Consider the following 6919-nt stretch of genomic DNA (forward strand, 5'->3'; position numbering starts at 1 on the left):
CGCCGCAGAGGCCACCCGGTGCCCGAACCCTGACCCTGGGGCGTCGCTGCCTCCTCGGGGACCTCTGAGTCGGGGCGCGGCGGGGAGCGCGCTGGGCTCCGAGTCTGGAGCTGTCCTGGGGGCGCAGGGGTGGAGGCGGGTTTCCCAGCCTTGGGCGCAGAGCGTCCCCGCTGTCCCCAACGCCTGTCCCCCAGCCCGGGACCCCTATCCCTTGCGCTGTGGGAACCCCGTGCAGCCTCGCGGAGAGGGTGCGGGTCCGACACGGCGGGCGGAGCCACCTGTTCCACCCGGGCCCCCAGGTCCTGGAATCACGCGGGAATGTGCAGGGTCTGCCCAACCCAGCCGGCGGGAGGGACTGAAATAGAGGAGAAAATGTGACCCGTGTGATGAAATTGAACAAAAGGCAATAAAATAAACTCCAGTATTTCTCCAAGGCTTTGAAAGTTTCCCAGTATTGTTTTACGGAGTCTAAATTTAAGCATCTAGTTGTTTGGTGTATTTTTTTTTCCTTAACCGCAGGAACTAACCTCAGAAAACTTTTAACTCTTTACCAGAACCTAGTGCGTGCAGAGCAGAAAAGTTAAAAGTGAGTGAAGGAAAATGACTGTGTGTGTCTTTTTCCACCCTAAACAGAGTAAAACGTTCAGATCTGTAGGAATAAGGTTCTATCTGGCTCCAATTTTAACGGAGAACATTTTTAAAAATCTGTATTTCTGAAAGGTATCAAAAGACCAAACCAGGCATATGTGGAAACTTGAGGGAAATGCTCATAGGAGAAAACATTATTAAAAATACTTTTCTACGTTATTTTTTAAAAACACTACATGAAAGTGTCCCAGCATGCACTAAAAAGTTTGCCCTCCAAGTTCTGTGTCTGAATTTTACTGGTTGTTTTTCTAGGTGGAGGAGGTATTTTCGTTCATGAAGCCAATGTGGAAATACAAACAAATGCCCTATTGACTTGGGATTGGGTGGGAAGGATGGAAGTTGTCTAAAATCTTTCTTGCCAAAGTTGACAGCGCATGTATGGAATCTTGTGTGTTTTCTTGTCCAGACTAGTAATAGCCATTTTAATACGATTGGATTATATCCCTTGGTAACAGCACTTCAGATGAGCTTTCTTTGAAAATTTTAGATGCTGATGATTTCAAAGTAACATATTTTCTCCATTACTAGAAATCAGAAATCCAAAATTAGAGTGATAGTGGAGCGAAAGCTGGAAAGAGGAGCGATGCTTTTAGGAAAGTTTGAGTGTGTTTGAATCTGTGGTTGCTGGGGGAGGGGGTGTCGGGGGGGGGATTTGCTGGTTAATTCATTCAGGAATATTTGTAGACTGACCACTTACAGCGCGCAGAGCCGTGTGACTGGTCATCCAGCATACAGTCATTTCTAGATAACAGCCACATGGCCCAAACTGATTAAAACCAGATCAAGCAAGCCTTCATCAGCAGCTGAAGAGATACCTGGCCTTGGTTCCAAAGTTCTCAGACACCCGAGGCGCCCAGAGTTGGCACTGTGTGTTGATTTGGAAGATCATCTCAGATAACTCCAGGAGTGGAGCCTGGAAACCTGAAGGGGGAGAGAGGAAGGGCCTGGGTAGAGCAGAGCTGAAAACAGGGGAGCCTCTAGAACTAGAAGTTCAAGTGCATCTTATCTGCAGTGTTGTGGGACAGCTGCCAGTGGCACAGAGGCCATTCGGGAGGTGCCAGGGGAATCCTAGGAGCATCCCAGAACCCGAGCTCTTTCCTTTGACGGTAAAGGCCGTCGCCGCCTTTCACCTTCCTTTGCACTTGGTGGCTTCCTAGCTGCCTATGTGCTCTGAGAAGAGGGCCTTGCAACTCTGCCCCTGATAGACTGCAGCCATCCCCACTCCACTCTGAGGGGTCTCCTGGCCACCATAGGAAAGCCTGTGTTCGCGGAGGCGTTGCCCTCTGCACGGGTTATGTCCAACCAGTGGCAACAACAGCCTCTGTCTGCGGAACCCACAGTGAAGCTGCCCCTGTCCATAATGCCCTTGTCCCCTTTCTAGACTGGCAGCATTCATCTTGAAAACCAAGAGTATTTTAAGAAAGTTGGTGCTGGGTTTCTAATCTGTGCATTCAGGATGGGCAGGAAAGGATCATATGGGGAGAGCATTCTGCCTTGTTGGATGGGGATGGGAGAGCTCTTTGTGAACGTGTGTCTTCGGACTGGGTATTGCCAGAGACTCTAGCACTGTGAAGACTTGATGCTGTTTGTCTTTTTTATTATAGTCAAATACATAGAACATAAAATTTACCACTTTAAAGTGCACAAATCAGTGGCATTAAGTACATTCCATTCCCAATGTTAGGCAATCATCACCACTGTCGAGTTCCAGAACTTTTTCATCCCTCCAAAAGGAAACCCATTAAGCAGACGATTCCCATTCCCTCTCCCAACCCCTGGCAACCACTAATCTCCTTCTGTCTTGGTAGACTTGCGCCTTCTGGATGTTTATACACGTGGAATCTTAAAATCTGTGGCCTCTTGTGTCTGGTGTCTTTGACTTAGCACAATGTTTTCAAGGTCCGTCCATATCGCAGCGTGCACCGTTGCTTCCCTCCTTTTGATGGCTGAATAATGTTCCATTGTGTGGACAGATCGCATTCTATTCGCCCATTCATCAGATGAATGACTTTGGGTTCTTTCCACCTTTTGGCTATTGTGAATAGTACTGCTATGAACCATTGTGTACAAGTTTTTGTTTGAACACCTGTTGTCAATTCTTTTGGGTCTGTATCTGAAAGTAGAATACCCTGGGTCATATGGTAATTCTGTGATTAACTTGCTGAGGAGCTGCCAACTGTCTTCGATAGCAGCTGTGCCGTTTTCTGTTCCCACTAGCAATGTGTGAAGGTTCCAGTTTCTTGACATCCTTGTCAACCACTTGTTATTTCCCCCCTCCTTTTTATTTCTTTTTCTTTTTCTTTTTCTTTTTATTTATTTATTTTTTTTGAGACGGAGTCTCACTCTGTCACCCAGGCTGGAGTGCAGTGGTGCGATCTTGGCTCACTGCAAGCTCCACCTCCTAGGTTCACGCCATTCTCCCGCTTCAGCCTCCCCCGTAGCTGGGACTACAGGCACCCGCCACCACGCCCGGCTAATATTTTGTATTTTTAGTTAGAGACAGGGTTTCACCGTGTTAGCCAGGATGGTCTGGATCTCCTGACCTCATGATCCACCTGCCTCGGCCTCCCAGAGTGCTGGGATTATAGGCAAGAGCCACCACGCCCAGCCTTTTTTTTTTTTTTTTTTTCCCTGAGACAGGATTTCACTCTCTTGCCCAGGCTGGAGTGCAATGGCATGATCTCAGCTCACTGCAGCCTCGACCCTCCAAGCTCAAGTGATCCTCCCACCTCAGCCTCCAAGGTAGCTAGGACTACAGGCATGTGCCACCACGTCCAGCTGTGTTTTTGTGTTTTTTGTAGAGACTGGGTTTTGCCATGTTACCCAGGCTAGTCTCAAACTCCTGGGCTCAAGCGATCTGCCCATATCTGCCTTCCAAAGTGCTGGTATTACAGGCATGAGTGACCACGCTTGGCCTTCCTTTACAAAAAAAAAAAGAAAAGAAAAAAATCCCGGTCCTCCTAGTGGGTATGAAGTAGTATCTCACGGTGGTTTTGGTGCATTTCCCGAACGACTTCAATGCTGGACATCTCTTCAGATGCTTATTGGCCACATCTTTAGAGAAATGTCTGGCGAGAACTTGCTTCTCTTTTTGTGTTATTTTTTGTATCGCGAAATTTTGCATGTGCGTAAGTGCAGTTATTTGTATAGGGCTTGGTTTGTATATTTAGGTTCCTTCCCAGTGCTTCATTCTGTTGTGTGTTTTTTCCTGCTTTGTCTTTCAGGCTGCTTCTCCTTCTCCTGGGAAGCCAGTTGTCTGACTTGTGCTTTGACATTTTTAGTCTTCTGCCTGTGGTAGTTCTTACCCCCAAGCCTGGGGTATTGATCAGTTTGTCTGGCAGTACAGTATTTCCGGATTGATCCTGTACAATGTGCCAAGCTGTTGGGCTGGTCATTATGCATACAAACATGGAAGTCCTCCTTTTTTTTTTTTTGAGACATGGTCTCACTCTCTCACCCAGACTGGAGTGCAGTGGCACAATCACAGCTCACTGTAGCCTCAACCTCCCAGGCTCAGATGATCCTCCCACCTCAGCATCCAGAGTAGCTGGGACTACAGGTGCATGCCACCATGCCTGGCTAATTTTTGTATTTTTGATAGAGATGGGTCTTGCTGTGTTGCACAGGATGGTCTTGAACTCCTGGGTTCAAGCAGTCCCCCAACCTTAGCCCCCTAAAATGCTGGGATTACAGGCATGAGCCACCTTCTCTTTTTGATATATGTCTTTTTGTGATGTACACAGATTACATTTTATTTTTTAAAATTAGGTTAATGGGCATATAGGGGAAAAGAACGGTACTACACTGGAATTTAGGGGGATCTGCATCAGGTTTCAGCCCCCGATAGCTGTGTGGCCTCAAGGTTCACCCTTCTCCCTTCTGGGACTCGGTCTCCTGGTCTGTAAAATTTGGGGTAAGACTGAATGACTTCTCAGGCCCTTCTCAGACCTTGAAACTGGAGATTCACCATAGCTTTCCTTTACAAACCTGATTCTGAGCGTATTTCAAACCATTTAGTTTGCACATATTACTTAAAGGAACTCTGTGTGTGAAAAAAAAAAAATATCTATACTCGTTTGTACTAGACTATAAACAGTTGAGTTGGGTCTAATGCTGCCTCTAAAAATGGTGCATTTGGCATTTTCTGTAAATATTCAGAGCATTTTGGCCAGGCACGGTGGCTCACACCTATAATCCCAGCACTTTGGGAGGCCAAGGCGAGTGGATCACCTGAGGTCAGGAGTTCTAGACCATCTTGGTCAACATGGTGAAACCACATCTCTACTAAAAATACAAAAAATTAGCTGGGCACAGTGGTGCGTGCCTGTAATTCCAGCTACCTGGGAGGCTGAAGCAGGTGAATCACTTGAACTCGGGAGGCGGAGGTTGCAGTGAGCTGAGAGTGCACCACTGCACTCCAGCCTGGACAATACAGCGAGACTCTGTCTCCAAAATAAACAAACAAACATGGAGAGAATGTTAAGAGTTGTAGTGAAGATTTGAGTTCCTAACACACTGGGAATACGGTGGTGACTAAGGCAGCGTGGACCCTGCTCCCATGAAGCTTTGCTTGGGTAAAGCAGACATTCACTGTCCAATGTGAATTGATAACAGAGACCCACAGGTGTTTTGGGAGCAGAGCACAGAGAGAGTCTTTCTGTCAGGGGTGTCGGAACCACCAGCAGGAGAACGTAGCATTTGAGCTGGGCCGACAAGGGCAGCATAGGGGAAAATTTAGGCCAACATGGTAGAATTGAGGAGTCAGTTATTACGCTAAAAGGGATTAGCCTTCCAGCTGGGGGCATGGGCCAGCGAAGGTTTCTGAGTAGGTTGCAGTGGTAGATCTTGTTTCTTGGCTCTCCCGTGGAGGAGACATTTACACATGGAGGGATTAACTTGAAGTTGAACAGGATATTAGGGACTGAGGCAGGCAGCATAGAAATAGGAAGATATAAGATGGTATGAACAAGGGGAAGACACCAGGGATGTCAATTGTCGAATTGAATTTTAGGTGCAAAAAAAAGTTTTTTGAAAGTATTACATACCCAGGCATGCTAGATCATGCCTGTAATCCCAACACTTTGGGAGGCCAAAGTGGGAGGATTGCTTGAACCCAGGAGTTTGAGACCAGCCTGGGCAACATAGGGAGACCCCCATCTACAAAAAATGTAAGAATTAGCCAGGTGTGGTAGTGTGTACCTGTAGACCCAGCTATGCAGGAGGCTGAGGCAGGAGAATTGCTGAGCCCAGGAGGTTGAGGCTGCAGTGAGCCGAGATAGTGCCGCGCACTCTAGCCTAGAAGACAGACAGACCGAGACTCTGTCTCAAAAATAAATAAATAAATGAAGTATTGTGCTAGAGTAGAAAACTAGTACCAGCTCTGTCAGACTTGCCAAACTGACTTAGAGGTGCTGTACCTCAGTTTCTTCATGTGCCACAAATTGCCCTCCATCTACACTAGGTAACCAATGAATTTGTTGCATGAGCTCCTGCTAATGCCAGCAACATTACTTTAAGAATGAGGTGGCACCAAAATGTACATGAGGTGAGTCTGCTCTGTTAATTTTCTTTATTTTTCTTGACTCCTGATTTTTTTTTTTTTTTTAACCGAGTCTCGCTCTGTCACCCGGCTGGAGTGCAGTGGCATGATCTTGGCTCACTGCAGCCTTCACCTCCTGGGCTCAAGCAGTTCTCCCACCTCAGCCTCTGGAGTATCTGGGACTACAGCCATGTGCCTCCATGCCTGGCTAATTTTTGCATTTTAGTAGAGACAGGGTTTTGCCATGTTGGCCTCGAACTCCTGAGCTCAAGCAATCCCCCTACCTCAGCCTCCCAAAGTGCTGGGATTACAGATGTGAGCCACTGTGCCAGCCGCAATAGGCGGTTTTTCAGCCGTCCTATCCCCTCTCCATGGACCTTCGCACCTGTTGGAGTCTCCCGTGTCCATTATTTCACTCTGTGCATTTATTTTCCCACTTGTGAGACCCATCATTTAGTTCCCACTTGTGAGAACATGCAGCATTTGACTTTGAGAGTTAGACTTTCACTTAGGATAATGCCTTCAGTTCCATCCATGTTGCTGCAAAAGACATGATTGCATTCATTTTTATGGCTGAGTAGTCATCCGTGGTGTTTATATATCACATTTTCTTAATCCTGTCATCTCTCGATGGACCGCTAGATTGATTCCGTGATGGTTTCTGTGAACAGCGCCACGGCAGAGGGGCAAGTGCGAGCAGCGCCACGGTAGAGGTGCAGGTGCGAGCAGCGC

Source organism: Colobus angolensis, unplaced genomic scaffold (genome assembly GCF_000951035.1).
Source record: "Colobus angolensis palliatus isolate OR3802 unplaced genomic scaffold, Cang.pa_1.0 Scaffold133, whole genome shotgun sequence".
NCBI lineage: Eukaryota > Metazoa > Chordata > Mammalia > Primates > Cercopithecidae > Colobus > Colobus angolensis.